At 45.6% G+C, this 20,747-nt stretch overlaps 1 protein-coding gene across 1 annotated transcript in view; it reads left to right on the top strand.

Annotated features, from left to right (window-relative positions):
- Positions 1-20,747, top strand: part of LOC309552735 (prostaglandin-E(2) 9-reductase-like) — a 107,567-nt gene that overhangs the window by 6,760 nt on the left and 80,060 nt on the right. The gene's annotated exons all lie outside the window — the stretch shown is intronic.

Here is a 20,747-nt window from a genome sequence, read left to right as displayed (position 1 = left end):
AACCAACATCCAAGGTTGAATGTCCAAACAGATTTCTCGGATTCCTGATTGACAACATTGTTTTACTGCACTTTGAATGGTAGTTGCTAATGCCATTGCAGCAGTTAATTTCTGTCTCCATCAAGACTTTGCAAACTGGAGATGCAGATTTCAAGGAACATTTGTGTTTCTTTACCAGGAGATCAGAATTCAAAGAGACTAATAAGGAACATTTTGTGACATAGCTAACACCAGCAAAGTCGCTACGAACTGACATTTGGAACTGATTTTTTTTTTCTCATTTTTACCGCTTTACTTAAAAGTTATGCACAATTCCCAATATGAACTATTCTCTTACAAAAAGAGAACAAGACATTTTTTTTCCTTTTACTACTCCTTAAAAAGCTTTCTTTCCAGATAGGCCTAAGTTGCTCACTTGTCTACTGGGAAGAAAGGGGGGGGATATGTCGGGCCTGTTGGGGGTTATTAAAATAATAATAGGTAAAAAGAAAAATGATTTTAAAAGCCATGTATATTTCATATTATGCATAAGAGATTTTGAACAGGATGGCGTCCATCTTGTTTTTAAGGTGAAACAAAGTTCATATATACTTGTTAAACAAAATGTCTCTCACAGGCTTACAAAGGGTCTATGGTTTCAACAGAGATCTTTGTATTTCTATGTAATCGTAAATAAGATCCCTTTTGACATCTCGATCAGATAAAACTTAGTCAGTCTGACGCTATGTTAAAGGGGGTGATATCTCAGTCTGTCTATAAGTATTTAACAATAGACAATGGCTCCGTGTTTCTCATCAAACATTTAAAGATGAACTATATAAGTTTTTTTAAAGGTACATCATTATATGTGAGACGATATTAGCCATAATTATGTTATTATATTATGTAAGGCATATACATATATATTTAGGAATATTGTATCACGTTTTAGGTTTATATTCTCATAGTAGTATCTTGCTTAGACTTAAAACTAAAGTGAAATGAATTACTTCATGTTAAGGCATGTGGTAGGAGTGTTTATATAAGAATTGCTTTTGGCTAGTTTAGTGCTCAAGGTGTCGTAAATATTCCCAAACCTAGACTATGTCTGACAGCCCTATGTCACAATCCAAATAAGTAATGGCTATTCACTAGCTAGAGGTCAAGAGGTCATGAGATAAGAAGGATGGGTAATTGTTTCAAATTATGTTAAATACAAAATCTAATGAACGGTACGATACTGCCCTCTGGAGGCGAAATACCAGGTGCAGTCTTGAGATAATTTTAGATATTCCAATATAAAAATATTATATTGTGTTAAATAATATAATTATTGAAATGGCATTACTTGCCAAGATGAATGATGGAAATACAGGTGGACATTTATGTATGTACTGGTAGTCTGGATAAAGTTTTATGTTGTGTTATATGATTAATCTTACATATAGAGGAATCATCCTTAATTTTATTAGACCAAGTATGGGGTTAATTATAAAAAGGGGTGTGTCTCTGACCTCACTAGTTTAGGTATAGAATATCCCGACCAATTGGGATAATGTTTCATCCCTCTGGGTTTTACTTATGGTAATTTTTATAGCTCTTTGTTCTTACCATATAAAAGACCAACCCAGATATGAGACACATCACACTTTACACTACTGACAACACACCTCACACTTACACCACACACGCTATTACATTTTTCAATAGACTCATGCAGACATACTCCCTGATCCACATCATTCATCTGAAACTTGGAGGAAACTCCTCCCTCACTGGCATCCATCTTAGGACTCTGGTAACACCATCTTAGGTGTGGTAATTATGCCTTGCTGTATTATTTGATTTTATTCAACAATTGTTTATTCTTTCCTTATATGTTTTATATTGCATATTTAAGGGTAATGAGATTACAATCCTAGCCGTATAAGCCATAGTAGATTTTTCTCTAAAAAGCTGATTTTTGTTTTTATACATTTTTATTAATATCAGATTCAGTGCATTATTTGCAATTTTAAGTCTTCCGTTTTGCATGGCTTATTCTCATTCCTTCTGCAGTGGAATGACTTTGGGCCCTGTGATTCGCAGACCATTGTAGTCTGTTTATATAGAACATTAATTTATGGCTTATACTATACCTGGGAAGAAATGGTAATCTTGCTTTCGTTTTGGTTTCACTTTGTTTCAGTTTCCCTTTCATTATTGAGCTAAACATCACATTGCATTGATTATTTGAAGTTAGTATTTTTTTTGTAGAGTTATCTTTTTGTGTCATTTCTTGTTTGATCATATATCGTGTTTGCATGTCTTGAGAATAAATATTTTTATATATATTCCACACTGTAGACTGTACTCACTAAGATTGGTATATGCTTTTAAAAAGAAATTAATCAATTAAAAAGAATTCACGACATTGATTTATGGCAATAGGTGAAGACTCTCCTTTTTCACAGATCTTTGCTTATTAACCATAAATAGATACACTGCTATATTCAGAGCAGTATAAATATTCTGACATAAGTACGAGCGCGAGATATTTATTATTAAATATTCTTACAGAAACATTAAACAACAAAAAAAAAGCCTTTTTATCGTACGAGAATTTTCATATGAATTTTCGTAAGAACATTCTTACATCGGTTCTGATTTGCTGTGAAACAACAAGAAAAATCGGACAATCGTTCGCCCGATTTTCTTATAGTGTGCACCCCCCTTTACCTCCTCTCTGCAGTTGGTTTTACACAGGGCAGCCCGGATCCTCCTCTTCTTGGGTTCCTCTTCGCTATACTGGCCCCTCCCTCCTTTTGAGTGCCCCCACAGCAAGCAACTTGCTATGGGGGCACACGAGCCAAATCACAGCTGAGTGTATCTATTTAGACACAGAGCTGAGGTTCGGCCACACCCCTCTCTCTCCTGATTGGCTAACTGACTTTCATTGACAGCCGCGGGAGCCAATGATGCCGCTGCTGTGTCTTAGCCAATGAGGAGGAGAGTCCCAGATAGCTGAGACAGTCGTGGACATCGCTGGATAGAGATGGGGCTCAGGTAAGCATTGGGGGGGGGGGGGGGGAGGCTGCCACACATAGAAGGCTTTTTTATCCTAATGCATAGAATGCATTAAGATAAAAAAAACCTCCTGACTTTACCACCCCTTTAAATCCTTCATATTATTTTACTCCATGAAAGTCGAAGTAAATAATGCATACATTCTATTTCCGCCCAACATATAATGAGCAGGGTGCTTGTATTGTAATTGTACTTTTTGTAAAGCACTGCACAAACTGTTGGCGCTATATAAATCCTGCATAATATTAACATACCACACTTTAACTACTTAAAGACCAGGCCTATTTCTGAAACATGTTGTTTACAAGTTAAAATCAGTATTTTTTGCTAGAAAATTACTTAGAACCCTCAAACATTATATATTTTTTTTAGCAAAGACTTTGGGGAATAAAATGGAAGTCGTTGCAATATTTTCTGTCACGCGGTATTTGCGCAGCGGTCTTTCAAACGCAATTTAAAAAAATATATATATATATTTCACTGCATTTAAAAAAAACAGTAAAGTTAGCCCAATTTTTGTATATTGTGAAAGATGATGTCACACCAAGTAAATAGATACCTAACATGTTACAGCTTAAATTTGCACACACTAGTGGAATGGCGACAAACTACGGTTCCTTTCAAATCTCCATAGGCAACGTTTTAAAATTTTTTAAAGGTTACCAGTTAACTGTTACAGAGGAGATCCTTTTCTAGAATTATTGCTCTCGCACTGGAGATCAGAAGTTCAGGGAAGCAGCTCTGAGAAAGCAGAAACCAGCAGCGCCGAGAAAGCAGAAACCAGCAGCATTGGAAGTTGTAAACTGCAAGTGCTGGAGTTGGAATTTTAACAAATATTTTAAGGAAGAATATTTATATTATTGTGCTCAATGTGTCAAACTAAAACAATGCTAAGTGTTTAATACTGCTTTAAAGCTTTTGTTCCCCCCCCCCCACTTCATATTCCTCATATGTGCCTGCTGTACCATATGCTTGTATGAGAAAGTACCCTGTTCTCTTTGTATTGCTTCCTTTGCTTGAAATCCCTAGTGTTTCTGCCAGTCCCCTTGCTTTCCTATTAAAAACTGACCACAATAAGCAGGAGAACACAGCTTGGTCAGTTCTCTAGCTCCAATGATTAGACATATCCAGACACACAGCCATTCACTGGGAAGCTCAGTGTACTGCTGTTTCTCCTCCCCCCAGCTCTTATGCAGCCGAGAACAGAGGGAATAGAATTATTTATAAAAAAAAAAGGTATTTATAATGTATATTTATACCTATACAAAAGTGTTTTGCCTTCTATTTCTATTTTTAAACTGAATGGGTTGTTTTGCAAGATGATCGTTTACAATCACTTTGAGGTGTCTATTTATTTATAATCACTAATATTTAAAACGCATGAACCTGGAAGATTCACCTGCAGTGAATGTTTGCCGAATGTCAGATTCACTAATTAATAAAAATGCCCTTATATTTCTCTATCTGTGTTTGCACAAAATATGGAGCTTGAATATTGTGCCACATGCAAAGTCCAAAGGTATATGTATCCAAAAATGTGAACCGGGTACAACGCACTTGATTTCAGCATGTTGTGATGTAATCCTGCTGATGACAGAAAACTACCTGGAATATTTGTGTAAATGAGTAACAATTCAAGCACAGAAGTGGCGTATTATAAAGCAGTATAATGTAGATTTTCTAAAACCAAAGCAATTCAACATTCCATGCAGTCAACTGAAAGTAATAGGCCAGGAGCTAAGGCGCAGCCTAGGCAGAGGGCCTGCACTGACTGGGGTTTGGACATACAGGCCACAGAGCGAAGGGTTAAGTAGGTTAAGGTTTAAGTAAATAGAGGACTTACCTTATTGGTGGAGGTCAGGGTGGGGCAGGGTGTGGTCTCAGGGGGTCTTCTGGGAGAGTTATTGCTTGTAGCTTCATTCCAGCAAGGGACAGCGCAGGGTTAGAATCTCTCCTGTGAAGTAGAAGCAGTGTTAGTAATGGAGGACTTAGAGAGCATGTTGGCCAGTGTGAGGGCGGCTGCTCTGGCTAATGGGCCTCAGTGGTTGCGTTCCCAGATGCCTGAAGTGCTCCAGGTGCATGAAGTGCTACCGCTGTGCCTGCGCCCAGTAGAGTGCGCGCTAGGAGGTCAAGGCCCCCTGAGCGCCTGAGCCCTGAGGTAACCCCTAGGGGTGGCCGCCGCATTGGGTGCCCCATTCGGGACCCTTCAGCCCTTTCGGCTAAGAGGATGCCCCCCTCTTCTCCCGGGGGGGGGGGCGGGAGTAATCCCCCTGGAGGGAGAGCGAGGTTGGGGTCTCGCTCCCCTCCCCCTTCATCTCGTGGAAGAGTGACTGCGGCCTGCTGGGAGCAGGGCTCGGCGAGGGAGGAGGCCGGATTCGGGCCGCGGCCTTGCTGACCGGGCGGCCGGGACTTCCAGAGGGAGAAGCGGAGGTACCGGTGTGGACGTGGGCGGCGTGTCTTCTGCTGGTCCGGAGCGGTGCGCGGCGTCCGCCTTCCCTGAGCAGAGTGCTCAGCGGGGGAAGCGGAGTCGGAGAGCGGCGGGAGATCGGAGCGGAGCTGCGGATGACGTCATCGGTGAGCGCCGAGAGCTCCCTCTGCTGGACGGCGACGGTGGTGCATCGGACGAACGATCGGAGGGCGAGCTGACCGGGTTGGAGGAGGGAGAAGTCGCTTCGGGGCAAGATCTCCAGCCTACTGAGGGGGACCTGCTGCAGGGATCAGGAAAAACGGCTGTGCGGCCGATGGCCTCGGGACAGCCTGGTAAGTCTGCTGCTTGCAGCTCTCTCCCTGTCTCTTCTGGTCTGCTGTCTGGGGTGCCTGCGGATGGGTCTGTCGTGGTGGGGCCGGGTGCCTTGGGGGGTGTTTCCGGGGTGGTTGGCGAGGGGGGTGTCTCTGTTGGTGGGGGGCCCCCAGTTGTTAGCGGGGACGCCTGCTGTGGGGGGGGATGGGCTCATGGCTAACGTCCTGCAGGCCTTTGTCTCTGGCTTCAGTGCGGTGCTGTCGCGCTGTGGGACTGGGGGGCCCCAGTTTTCGGGGTTTCGGGTTCAGTCCCCCCCTCTGTGCAGGTGATGGCGGAACCCAAGAAGGCGGCGGGGGACGGCGACGGGGTGCGCTTGGCAGATGCGGCGCGCTGTGAGGTCTACGTGTGCTTCGAGGGCCCCTTGGGTGCGCATCTGAAGCCGGAGGTGAGAGAACGCATTTGGAAGGGTGAGTATGTGGAGATATTCTCCTTGCTCCCCCTGGAGAAATTTAACCTTGATAAGGTTAAGCCGGATGAGAGCAAGAAGGAGGGAAAACAGCGTATGGGGGCGTGACCTGGCTGCGGTACGATGAGCAGTTCCGGCAACGGAAGGCGGTTCGCCCGGAGCTGTGTTGGGACCACAAGGATATTAGCCTGTGAATGAAGCTCATGACGCAGGCGCGGGGCTCCAGCACCCCCTTTTCCGGGGGGCCGGGGGTGGCGTTTCAACCTCTTCACCGTTGGCCTAAAAGCGCAAGGGGTTCTGCTGACAGTTCAAGGAGGGGACCTGCAAGTTCGGTGGCTCCTACCGTTTTCGGCATGAGTGCTCCAGTTGCGGAGGTTCACACCCAGGGTCTAAGTGCTTCCGGCAGGGAAAAGGGAAGCCCTTTGATGCTGAAAAGGGGGAGGACCCCAGTGCGGGTGTAAAAAATGGCGCCGTTCCTAAGTAGGTATCCGGATCATGAAGCGGCACCCTTGTTGTTTCAAGGGTTTTCGGATGGGTTTTTGATTCCAAGTGCGCTGGAGAGCATCCCTTCGGTGCCGGATAACTTGCGATCTGCCAAACTGCATGCGGCAGTGGTCTCCGAGAAATTGGCTAAGGAGGTTTCCCTTGGTAGGATGGCGGGTCCTTTTTCCTCAGCGCCGATGGGGGACCTGGTGGTGTCCCCGTTGGGGGTGGTTCCCGAAGAAGGAGCCCGCAAAATTTCGGATGATTCACCATCTTTCGTTCCCCAAGGGCGTTTCGGTGAATGATACGATTGACCGTGAGCTGTGTACGGTGTCCTATGCCTTCTTCGATAGGGCAGTTGCGTGGGTTCGCAGGCTGGGGGCAGGGAGCCCTTTTGGCTAAAACAGACATTGAGTCCGCATTTCGGTTGTTGCCTGTGCATCCTCGCAGTATTCACCTCTTGGGGTGCGTATGAGAGGGTACGTTTTTTGTAGACCTCTGTTTGCCCATGGGTTGCGCGATTTCAGTTCCTTGTTTGAGGCCTTTAGCTCCTTCTTGGAATGGGTGGTGAAGGACGTATCCGGGTTGTCTTCCATCATCCATTACTTGGATGACTTTTTGGTGATGGGCCCGGCTGATTCCCAGGTGTGTCAGATATTGTTGTCCACGATTTAACATGTCTTTGGGGTTTTTGGGGTGCCACTGGCGTCGGAAAAAATGGAGGGGCCTACTACCGAATTGCAGTTTTTGGGTATTGTCATGGACACGGTGGCGATGGAGTGTTGCTTGCCGCTGGATAAGCTGCGTGACCTGCGAGTGTCGGTGACCGCCGCGCTCGGCAGTCGTAAGATTCAGTTGCGGGCACTTCAGTCGCTTTTGGGGAAGCTGAATTTTGCTTGCCGTATCATGCCAATGGGGCGCATTTTCTGCCGCTGACTGGCGGCTGCCACGGCGGGAGTGAGGGCTCCCCAACATTTTATACGGTTATCACCAGCCCATAGGGCTGATCTTTTGGTGTGGCATTCGTTCCTGGATTCGTACAATGGTCGGTCGCTGTGGATGGACAGCATGGTGTCCCAATGTGATCTAGACCTGTTCGGCTGGGTCGGTGGGCTACGGTGAGTTTTTTCAGGGTCAGTGGAGTGCGGGGGTTTGGCCGGCCTCATGGAGGGAGGCCGCGTTGCTGGGCAATTTAGTGCTTCTTGAGTTGTTCCCGATCATGTTGGCGGTGGAACTATGGGGGGAGGCTTTCCAGAACCGGCGGGTCCGCTTTCATTGCGACAATATGGGGGTGGTCCAGGCCATCAATAGTACGTCGGCATCCTCCCCCCCGGTGGTGCGTTTTCTCCGGCATTTGGTCCTGCGGTGTCTGTGTTTAAACTATTATGTCTGTGCGGTGCATGTGCCGGGTGTGGAGAACAATGTGGCTGACGCCCTGTCTCGTTTTCAGTGGGAGAGGTTTCGTGTCTTGGCACAGGAAGCGGAGCAGCGCGGAATACCCTGTCCGGGACACTTGTGGGACGTCGCCTTCCCTTGATCCCTGGGTTGGTCAGGAATTCGGTGTGTCCGTCCACGTGGTCGGCGTATGAGAAGGTTTGGGGTGAGTGGCATGGGCTGGTGAGTGACTTTGGGGGCTGTTTCACCGAGGAGGATCGCTTGGCGCGGTGCTGTGTTTTATCGAATTGAATGTGGTGGGGGGCACGTCCGTTTCTAGTTTGAACAGAAAGATGGCGGGTTTGGCATTTTTATTTCAGTTGTCGGGGGTTCGGGATGTCACCAAGGATTTTCTGGTGCTACGGGCATTACGGGGCTTCAGGCAGGGTAAAGCTGCCCCTGGTGCTCGCCACCCGGTCTCCTTTGGGATGTTGGGGGCCATCGTGGGGTGTTTGGGTGGGGTCTGTTCCTCGCCGTTTGAGGCGGCGCTGTTTAGGACGGCGTTCACATTGACCTTTTTCGGTGCGTTCAGGGTGGGTGAGTTGGTATGTCAGTCCCGCAAGGGGGGTGGTGGTCTGACTGTCGCGGATGTTTCCTTCAGGGGGGCCGGGGTGTCCTTGCTTGTCCGCAAGTCCAAAATGGATCAGCAAGGGGTTGGGCAGTGGATTGACTTGGGCGAGGTGCTCTCGGTGTGCCCGGTACGGGCTGTTCGGGAGTGGTTGCTCATCCGGCCCTCGGGTCCGGGGCCCTTGCTTAGGCATGTGGATGGTTCGGCTTTGTCCCGCTTCCAATTTGTGTCGGTTTTCCGGAAGTCCCTGGTGGCTGCCGGTTTGCCGTCGCACAACTACTCCTCGCATTCCTTCCGCATTGGGGCGGCTGCGGAGGCCGCCCGCTGGGGACTGGATGACCGAGTGGTCAGGCGGATTGGCAGATGGAAGTCGTGCGTTTCCGTCTGTATGTTCGCCCGCACTTGTTGTAAGCGCGGGTGGTACCGGGTGGTTGCTGGGTGTCCTGTCAGGGGTGGACTGGGGGGTCTTGTCGCCTTTGTATTGTGTTCTTTTCTGTTTCTCTTTTCTGTGGGGGCCCTAGGGCTCCTTGTGGTTTTTCTTACTGTCCTGTCTGTGTTCTGTCTGTGGGAGTGGTTCCCTTGGTGGCTATGTCTCCTCTCTTGTTTTTCAGGTTCTGAGTGTTTGGTGTGGATCCTGGGGCACTCTTACGTGTTCTGGGGGGCAAAACGGGCGGACTTTCGTCCGGAAGGCCACCAGTTGGGTTTTTCCCGGAGGGTGGCCAGGGTAAAATGGATCGGGATTCCGGGCATGTTGTGGTCCCGGGTGTTGCCTGAGGTGCACCACTACTCCAGGCTGGACCGACCTCCTGACGTGCTCCTTCTTCATGTAGGGGGGAATGACCTTGGGCTCCGCTCCATGAGGGAGTTGATCAGGGACATTAAATTTGATTTTCTGCATTTACGCACCCTCTTTCCCAACACGGTAGTGGTGTGGTCGGACATAGTGGCCTGCAACTCCTGACGCTTGGCCAGGTCGGTGCACAAACTCAACAAGGCCAGAATAAAAGTCAACAAGGAGGTGGCCAGATTTGTAGTCAGGAATGGGGGCTTGGTGGTTCGGCGCATGGAGCTGGAGAAGGACGTGGGCTTGTTTTTGAGGGGGGATGGTGTCCACCTTAACGCGGTGGGCATCGATCTCTGGTGCTTAAGTTTACAGGAGGGCCTACACAGAGCGGTGCGGGTGTGGGGGGACGCCCAGGCGTAAGGTTTCACGCTGGGCGTCTGTGGCAGAGGTCACTGGGTTTTTGAAGGCAGGGGATGGGTACGCTCTTTGGAGAGCGAGGGGCTGGGCCCATCTTTGGTATGGGTGTACCTGCCCTAATAAGTGGTGGTTTTAATACTCAAGGTTGGAAGCTGGCTGTATCGGTTGGAGGAGTTATAAATGTTTGTCCCCGAGTCGGTGTAATTGCGTCTGGGGGCCTATGGTGACACTAAGGTGGTGACAGATACAGCCGGTTGGTCATTTAAGGGTGCCTTCAAAAATCTGTAGACCTATTGGAAGAGCAGGTAGTTTTGGCAGGCTGGTTTTTGTATGTTATATATTTAAAAATGGTGTAATAAAAATGTGGTTATTTATGTTTTGTTAATAAAGAGGCTGCTTTGGCCATTTTAAACCACACTAAAGTGGTGGTAGTCATTTATTGGGATACAGGGAAGGTATGTGGGTTGGTTGGTTTAGGCTCGGGCAGCCTATACATTGGGCAATACCCCCAGTCAAGTAATAGGCCAGGAGCTGAGGCACAGCCTAGGCAGAGGGCCTGCATGACTGGGGTTTGGACATACAGGCCACAGAGCGAAGGGTTAAGTAGGTTAAGGTTTAAGTAAATAGAGGACTTACCTTATTGGTGGAGGTCAGGGTGGGGCAGAGTGTGGTCTCAGGGGGTCTTCTGGGGGAGTTATTGCTTGTAGCTTCATTCCAGCAAGGGACAGCGCAGGGTTAGAATCCCCCTCCCTCCCGCCCTATTGGGTTGTTTTTTGGGTTGGCATGTGTTCGTCAGTGCTACTTTCTGGGGTACGGGTATTGTCAGGGCAGCAGGCAGAGGTCACTGGGTTTTTGAAGGCAGGGGATGGGTACGCTCTTTGGAGAGCGAGGGGCTGGGCCCATCTTTGGTATGGGTGTACCTGTCCTAATAAGTGGTGGTTTTAATACTCAAGGTTGGAAGCTGGCTGTATCGGTTGGAGGAGTTATAAATGTTTGTGATCGAGTCGGTGTAATTGCGTCTGGGGGCCTATGGTGACACTAAGGTGGTGACAGATACAGCCGGTTGGTCATTTAAGGGTGCCTTCAAAAATCTGTAGACCTATTGGAAGAGCAGGTAGTTTTGGCAGGCTGGTTTTTGTATGTTATATATTTGAAAATGGTGTAATAAAAATGTGGTTTATTTATGTTTTGTTAATAAAGCATTGGGCAATACCCCCAGTCATGAAAAAGAAAGCCATACTGTATGTTTGTAATCCCTCTAATGGTATGAATGATTGATTGTACTGCTGGTCAAATCAAATGTAGCCCGGCTCTCAGCCAACCAACCAAATCAGTGGGTAGTACAGTAAAGCCTTTATAAAAGTGGAAGTAATCATATGTCTCATTCCATCACAAATCTCCCCCCAAAAGGACGGTTTCTGTTTATTCTAGGACAGTGGGTGGACAATTCCTTTATTTTTTTTGTTTAATATGTGTTTATTGAGACAAATAAGCATAATTGTCAGGACATCAACAGCAATAGAAGAGCTCACCGACCTGGCAGCTCTGCCAGTACTTCAAATGGTTGCAGGAATTCTCAATGGCGCATAACCAATATGCACCAGCGCACACGCATGCGAACTGGCGAACAGGTGTGCGCACATAAGCAGGTGTGTGCCGGACCACGCAGGCACACTGGCGCTCAGACATGCAGGCCCCCAGCCTAGTTGTGGTGCCAATGGGCCTTTATAAGAAAGCCTGTCCGTGATTACAGTTACTGGTTGATCTTCGGCTCCTCCAATGTATTATCTCCATGATATTCCTGTCTCCTGTTACTGACCCAGCTTGTACTTGACCTGTCTCCTGCCTGCTTCTTGTGTTTGACCTCGGCTATCAACCTGACCATGTCTGCTCTGATACCCACCTGGCTCCCAACCTTGGCTATCCTCCTGACCATGTCTGCTCCGATAGCCACCTCGCTCCTTACCTCGGCTTCCTCTAACCACGCTCCAATCTTGGCACTATAATAGACCTGCAACATCTCACGAGCGCCTGTCTGCTGACTCCACTCCAGTACACTGGCAGTACTCTGAAACTTCCTGCACACAGTCCAGCAAGCAACCCATGCTACTTTGGGCCTGACCCCTCCTGTTTCACCCTCAGGGGGTCTGGAACTTAGCTGCAAGGAAAGCCCTCTCTCCATTCGCCTCCAGCACTCGGTACAAAATTCCACAAAGAGTAATACAACTGTTCTTAAAACATGCAAGTAGCCTGCATTTAGGTACAAGTTTAACATAACATCTAAGGTATTTTTTACTCTAAAATAGAGCAGAGGGGAGAAAAGTCGAAGAGAGGGGTAGAGAGAGGTAAGGAAAGGTGGAGACGAAACAAAAAAGCAAGGAGAAGAGACAGGTGTAGCGTCGTACCATAGGAAGAGATCCCTAGTCAGGATACAACAAAGTACCAACCATGGGGCAAAAATGATAAAGTGCTAATTGAAGAGAACAAACTCATTTGTGTGTAGTAAAAAAGAAAACATTACGGCACAAAGTTAAAAAGTCCTAAGCAGTGGTCATTATTGTAGCATAGCGAGGGGTGGACTTGAAATCTAGCCAACATGCCTAAATCTTAGTGAAAGTTGATTGTGTATTGCAGACTTCACAGATAAGGTCCTCCATTGCGCAGATATGATCTACAATCTGGTACTACTGTTTCATTGGAGGGGTATCCTGTTTCTTCCAACAGAGGGGAAACAGGGATTTAGCTGTGTTGAGGAGGTGGGGAATAATGGAACATTTATAGATCCTAATAGAGTCCTGGAAGCCATGAAAAAGTACTACCCGGGGGTTGTCAGGTAATGAAATGTCAGTAATGATTAAAATGGGAGATTTCATTTCCTGCCAGTATGGGCATATGAGGGGACAGGACCACCCGATTTGGACACGAGAGATGAATAAGCATAATTGTCAGGGCATCAACAGCAATAGAAGTGCTCAATGACCTGGCAGCTCTGGTGGTACTTCAAATGGTCGCAGGAATTCTCAATGGTGCATAATCAATACGCACGCCAGACCACGCAGGTGCACTGGCACTCAGATATGCATGCCCCCAGCCTAGTTTTGGTGCCAGTGGGCCTTAATAAGGAAGCCTGTCAGTGATTACAGTTGCTGGTTGATCTTCGGCACCTCCAGTATATTATTTTCGTGATATTCCTGTCTCCTGTTACTGGCCCAGCTTGTACTTGACCTGTCTCCTGCCTGTTTCTTGTGTTTGACCTCGGCTATCAACCTGACCATGTCTGCTCTGATACCCTCCTGGCTCCCGACCACGGCTATCCTCCTAACCATGTCTGCTCCGATAGCCACCTGACTCCTGACCTCGGCTTCCTCCAACCACACTCCAGTCTTGGCACTATTGTAGACCTGCAACATCTCACGAGCGCCACCTGTCTGCTGACTCCACTCCAGTAAACCGGCAGTACTCTGAAACTTCCTGTTTCTTCCAACAGAGGGGAACCAGGGATTTAGCTGCTTTGAGTAAGTGGGGAATAATGGAACGTTTATAGATCTTAATAGAGTCCTAGAAGCCATGAAAAAGTATGACCTGGGGGTTGTCAGGTAATGAAATGTCAGTAATGATTAAAATGAGAGATTTCATTTCCTGCCAGTATGGGCGTATGAGGGGACAGGACTACCAGATTTGAGCACGACAGGCTGTTATTCCACATCTCTGCCAGCAGGAGGGTTGATTCAGTCATGTAACAGACGGTGCAAACGAGTAGGGGAGTAGTGCCAACGTGACAGAAGTTTGAAGTTCATCTCTGTGATTCTAGAGGAAAGGGATGACACATGAGTTAGGTAGAGTATTTTATCTTTTTGAACATCGGAAAGTGTGTGTTACAAATACAGGTCCCAAGCACGTAGATACGTGGGAAAGCCATCATCATCCATCTCTTGTAGGGCTGTACAAATAAATAATTCCTTTATGTCCTTTTGGCAAGATGCACATCCAGTAGCACTGATGTATTGTGCGCATAAAACCTAATGTAGCACCCTACAGGTAGGTGCTAGGTAAAGGTATAGTGGGCCTTGTCTGCCTAACAGCAGGGCTGTGATTTATAAATCAGGGTGTCCTGGTTTCCAGGTATGCCTGCTGAAGGGGGAGTTTCCCCACTGGCTCCTGTGAGAGGCTTCTCATAGGGAGGTGGAGGAAACCCAATCAGGGGAAACATCCAGGCTTATAACTATCCCAGAAGGCAGATTGTGCTGCAAAGGATTCTGGGAGTGGGTATAAGTTTGGGGGTGGCACATGACACAATGTCTTTGGCGGGAGCAGAGTCCCAGGATGGAGAGTGCGGCTGTCTCTCCTCCTGTCTGAGGGAAGAGGATGTCTCGGAGTGTTGCCTGAGAATTCAGAGAGGTTCTGGGATCCAGTGCCAGCTAGCTGAAAGGGGGTACCTAGGTTGAGGACCCTGAAGTTACAGAGGGGGGTGCCTAGATAGTGAACCCCAAAGAATTCAAGACTAAAGGGGGCACCTACTATTGGGCCCTAAATTGTACAGTGTGTGGCAATTGGAATGTACAGTTTGACAGGATTCAACAACATACTTCCTCAAGCCAAAGCAAGGCAGGAGGGAAGTATTCAGTGACTTGTTGCAGTATAACAGTGTCGTTGGTTCTACAATTCCACAGTCCTGGATTTTCTGGACTACAAGTCGAGGATTCAGCACTTCTCTTAAGTTACAGAGTGTTCTCAGAGATAGTGGGCGTTGGCTGGCGCCGGCTGGCGTTAAGGGAGCGCCAACAGGCATTTTTCAGGAACTAAGTCCCAAGTGTATATAGTTGAAGCCTAAAGGAGTATCCCACTCATTCCCTTCTCCCACCCCCTTTTATCTACAATAAAATAACAACACAAAGATACCGGAGTGGTTCATGTCTCAGTCTTCACACCCAGGGCCACAGCTCACATGGGCTGGAAAGGTAACCGGCAACAATGGCAGACCCACATCCGGCCACAGGCCTGAAAAAAGCGCTACACTAATATTATGAAGCTGCTGTATTTATTCCAAACTGCATACAGTTGTTTCAGGCTATTTGGGCATCATCAGTGCAATGCATGGGAACCATAATTAGCACTTATAACTAGAAATGTGCATGAGAGAAAAATATGTTTAGTTTTGTTAAGTTAATAATTTTGTTTAGTAATTTTCAATATGTTAGAATGATTTGTTTTCGGTATTTGTTTTGTATATTCTGATTCATTTCGTATATTTGTTTTTCCGAATTGATTTGTATTTTGGAAGCTATTTTTAGAAGATTTTAAGTAAATACAGTGTAGCGCAACACAAATCCACACATAAACTATATAAATGCCAAAAATTGTTGAAAATATTCCAACAATGTGTCCACTTTTCAAAGATAAAAAAGTTCAGTGAAAATGATGACGTGATGAATAAACATGAGTCTGTCATGTCACGCCGGGATCGCGCCGCACTTGGTGGTGAGACGGTTGGGGCAATTGTTTCTAAGCGCTACTGTTTTTATGATCTTGTAAGTGGATTTTAGAGCAGGGTATTTTAATAAAGTTGTTATACAAAGTACGCTATGTCTATGCTCGATTTTGCCCTATATATAAACTGAAAACGTTATGTTCATGTGGAGTGATCCCTTGAGTGCCACATCCCAAACTAGAACTACAAATATAATGAGGTTCCCCTTGGGGCGGGACTTTTTAGGCACTGTTTGATCAGAAATTCAATTCTTAATTTTTTTGAAACTTTATTGAAAAAATATGATACAAATGAATAAAAACAAATAGGCAAGTTGATTAATACATTACATGTACAGAGAATCTAAACCACATGACCCCCGGGTAATCACCCGACGCGTTTCGGAGTAGAAACACCATACTCCTTCTTCAGGGGTGCCCGCAGAGGGTGGTCTAAATGTAATTAGTATATAGATAAATGTGTTATACACAGAAATATCGAATACATTAATGTTATAAAAACATTATCAAAACGAGGTTCAAAACACTTACATAGTTCACTGTAATGAATGGAAGAACTTGCCTGCCTTTGAAGGCTAAAAACAAGAAATCAGTGTGCCCACAATCGCCTGCTGGGGTGCCGTGTGTGGATTCTAGATGTTGAATCCAGAAAACCAAGGAAGGTCTTTAGGTATCACAGTGTTCGAGATTGCTTGCAAACCAGACTCCTGTTAGGAGGCTGGGTGGGAGTAGCTGAAACCCAAAATTGGGCAATCCTGCTGAGCAAGAGTTCAATAATTAGAGATGTAAATTGTGTCCGGAAATCAGAAAACAGAATGGAAAAGAAAGGGGGGGGGGAGGAAAAAGGGGGGAAGAAAAGAAGACCAAGGAAGGAAGGGGTGAAAAATTGATTAATGTGGTAGCTTCAAAAAAGACCCCAACAAATGGTGTTTGTGGGTTTTCTATAGCCTTACAAGAAATCCGATCATTAGCATGAACGGTGAATACACAGTTCATTTCAAAGAATAGGGGTATAATATGGGGTTAAAGAAATCCCAAGCATACAATCTAAGGATTCAAAATACAGGTATAACTCCTCAATACCAAGGCTAAGGTTTCCAAGGAAAAAGGGGAAAGGGGACTTGTTGCTAAGATCAGATCGCCAGGCTAATACTGAGTTCTCAATATGAAGATTGTATGTCAAAGTTACCTTAGAGTTCAGTTTTCCGGGCAAAGAAATCCACAGTGGCAGAGTAGATGTTGTATCATGTTCGGCAGAGGAGCAAATGAGTCCTGTGCCGAGCATGTGAGGTATATAAAGGAGTTGCCGATCAGCTGAGAACAAACCCAGCTGATCGGCAATTCGCAGCAGCTGGTTGCCGGTAGGGTTTCCCGGGTCACGTAGGCCGGGTCCGCCCCCAACCGGAAGTGATCCGGCGGAAGTGGGACCGGCCTCTGCGTCCCACCGACACGGTGATGGACTTCCGCCTGCGTGGAACGCATGGCGGGGTCCATTGGGCATGCGCCATACGCTCACGAAGTGAGCTTGATAGTATTAGGCTGCTGCCGAGACTGCGAGCGCCACTAAGCATAGATGGAGATATAGCCTTCTCCATCAAGCAAACTCGGTGTCCCACATTGTGTGGGTGGATTGTGTCCTATAATGAAAAAAGATGTACAAAAGAAAAAAGATTTTCTGAGTGTATATGTGTATATATACTTAAATGACATTGCCATAGTATCTTGGATGTATAGAACATATATATAAAAAGCAAACGGTCTTGTCTCCAGCTTAGCTATGTGGGCAGGCTGACATACCTGTGTACAGAGAATTGGCACAAATATGTAATCACACATGAATGTACATAAATAATTGTAGAACAAGTTAATGAGCCACTGAGGATGTATGAAAATAAAAAGGGGGAGGGAAGGGGAGGGGGAAGGAAAAGGGGAGGGGGGATAATGGAAAAAGTATAGCATCTTAATGGGGCCCTGTAAAATATGAAAGAATCAAAAAAACTAGGAAAGGGAGTGGAGGGGGAGGAGAAAAGGGGAAAAGGAGAGGAGAAAGAAGCCACACCATGGTACTAGGCTATCTTTCCATGCCCCCAGATGTAAAACCTTCTAGAAATGGTTTGAACGAGATCATCTCGTTGAGTCCTGGTGGTTCCATTGCCTTTAAACGGTAGATCCACCGCAGCTCGAGTTGGAGGAGGGTCTTGTTCCAATCCCCTCCTCGCGAGCTGGGGTGGACTCTATCCAAAATCAAAAATTAGATTTTCTGGGAACCTGCCTGCGTGAACCAAGCTGGTATGACGACCGAGAGGAAGATCTGGATCGCAGGTTCTCATACTTTTAATGTGCCTACATGCACGTTTTGTAAAATCTAATTTCGTTTTACCAACATAAAAACAGCCGCACTCACAGAGGAGTAAATATACCACCCCGTGAGTGCGGCAGTTGGCAAAGTGCGTGGGCTTAAAGATTTCTCCATTCGGAAGAATGGGATTGCCGATCAGCTGGGTTTGTTCTCAGCTGATCGGCAACTCCTTTATATACCTCACATGCTCGGCACAGGAATCATATGCTCCTCTGCCGAACATGATACAACATCTACTCTGCCACTGTGGATTTCTTTGCCCGGAAAACTGAACTCTAAGGTAACTTTGACATACAATCTTCATATTGAGAACTCAGTATTAGCCTGGCGATCTGATCTTAGCAACAAGTCCCCTTTCCCCTTTTTCCTTGGAAACCTTAGCCTTGGTATTGGGGAGTTATACCTGTATTTTGAATCCTTAGATTGTATGCTTGGGATTTCTTTAACCCCATATTATACCCTTATTCTTTGAAATGAACTGTGTATTCACCGTTCATGCTAATGATCGGATTTCTTGTAAGGCTATAGAAAACCCACAAACACCATTTGTTGGGGTCTTTTTTGAAGCTACCACAATAATCAATTTTTCACCCCTTCCTTCCTTGGTCTTCTTTTCTTCCCCCCTTTTTCCCCCCCCCCCCTTTCTTTTCCATTCTGTTTTCTGATTTCCGGACACAATTTACATCTCTAATTATTGAACTCTTGCTCAGCAGGATTGCCCAATTTTGGGTTTCAGCTACTCCCACCCAGCCTCCTAACAGGAGTCTGGTTTGCAAGCAATCTCGAACACTGTGATACCTAAAGACCTTCCTTGGTTTTCCGGATTCAACATCTAGAATCCACACACGGCACCCCAGCAGGCGATTGTGGGCACACTGATTTCTTGTTTTTAGCCTTCAAAGGCAGGCAAGTTCTTTCATTCATTACAGTGAACTATGTAAGTGTTTTGAACCTCGTTTTGATATTGTTTTTATAACATTAATGTATTCGATATTTCTGTGTATAACACATTTATCTATATACTAATTACATTTAGACCACCCTCTGCGGGCACCCCTGAAGAAGGAGTCTGGTGTTTCTACTCCGAAACGCGTCGGGTGATTACCCGGGGGTCATGTGGTTTAGATTCTCTGTACATGTAATGTATTAATCAACTTGCCTATTTGTTTTTATTCATTTGTATCATATTTTTTCAATAAAGTTTCAAAAAAATTAAGAATTGTATTTCTGATCAAACAGTGCCTAAAAAGTCCCGCCCAAAGGGGAACCTCAATATATTTGTATATATAAACTGAACGGGAAAAGTCGCTTGGGCAAAGGACAGGGTTATTGAGAAGCAAGGAGGAGACAAGATTTATCTGGTTGGCAGTTCAGTGAGTTGTTTAATGCACTGGGGTGAGCAGGCACTTTGTCTGGTGGAGGAGTTGCACTTATACATGAAGAGTGAAGACTGGGTGTTTTTTTATGTTTTTTCATGTTTATTCATAACGTCATCATTTTCGCTGAAATTTTTAATCTTTGAAAACAAGTGGACACATTCACATTGTTGGAATATTTTCAACAATTTTTGGGACTTATATAGTTTATGTTTGGATTTAAGTTGCGCTACACTGTATTTATGTCAGATTAACATTTTTGTGGTGAGAAAACACTAGATAGTTTGCGCTAATTGTATTGATTCTTATTTACTTATGCACTCTGTTTGGGTTAGATGGAGGTGGATCCATCAGAATCTCTGAATCATAACATAACAAATTAAATTAAATACATTTCAGATTCATTTGTTATGTTATGGTTCGGAGATTCTAATGGATCCACCTCCACCTAACCGAAACACAGTAAGAGCCGGTCCACACTAGCGCGACTTGTCAGTCGAATTGTCAGCCTGACAAGTCGCGCTCCCTCGCGGTCCATTGACCGCTACAGGACCCGTTCTAATAGGAGCGACACAAGTCGCTCAGACTTAGAAAAAGGGTCCTGTACTACTTCGGGGCGTCCTCGGAGCGACTTGCATAGACTTCCATTATGTGAAGTCCCTGCAAGTCGCTCCGAAGTCGTGGTGCATGGTAATGCACAAGTCGTCCCCGAAGTAGTAAGGAGTCGTGTCGCCTTAGTGTGAGCTGACTCTTAGGACCCCTTCACATTGATCCGTTTTTGAACAGTTTTTCAGCTAATCACTTCAGCTCTGGAAGATTTACCCTCCTTCATAACCAGGCCATTTTTTGCGATATGGCACTGCGTTATCTTAACTGACAATTGTGTGGTCATGCGATGCTGTACCCAAATAAAATTTATATCCTTTTTTCGCACAAATAGAACTTATTTTTGGTGTTATTTGATTACCTCCGCGGTTTTTATTTTGTGCGCTATAAACAAAAAAAAGAGTGACCATTTTGAAAATAAAACAATATTTTTTACTTTCTGCCATAAAACATATCCAATAAAAAAAAATTAAAAATCTAATTTCTTCATCAGTTTAGGCCAATATGTTCTTCTGCTACATATTTTTGGTAAAAAAAAAACACCCCAATAAGCGTATAATGATTGGTTTGCACAAAAGTTATAGCGTCTACAAACTATGATAGCGTCTACAAACTATGAAATATTTTTATTAATTTAATAATTTTTCTTACTAGTATTGGCAGTGATCAGTGACTTATAGCAGGACCATGATATTGCAGTGGACAAATCGGACACTAACTAACAATTTTGACACTTTTTGGGGACCAGTGACACTAATACAGTGTTTAGTACAAAAAAATTTGCACTATCAGTGTACTAATGACACCGGCAGGGAAGGGGTTAACATCAGGGGCAATCAAAGAGTTAAATGTGTGCCTAACCTGTGCTTGGTTACTGTGGTAGGTGTCCCCGCATTCCAATTCACATGACAGGGGGATGTGTTCGGCTCTCACTGGTTCCTACATCCCTGTGGCGGCTGCAGAGTGGATTGCACAGGATCCT

The sequence above is a fragment of the Pelophylax lessonae genome, assembly GCF_965119305.1.
Source record: "Pelophylax lessonae genome assembly, chromosome: 4".
In the NCBI taxonomy this organism is placed as follows: domain Eukaryota; kingdom Metazoa; phylum Chordata; class Amphibia; order Anura; family Ranidae; genus Pelophylax; species Pelophylax lessonae.
The sequence above is the reverse complement of the archived record's forward strand: the minus strand, read 5'-3'. Positions and strand labels throughout refer to the sequence as shown.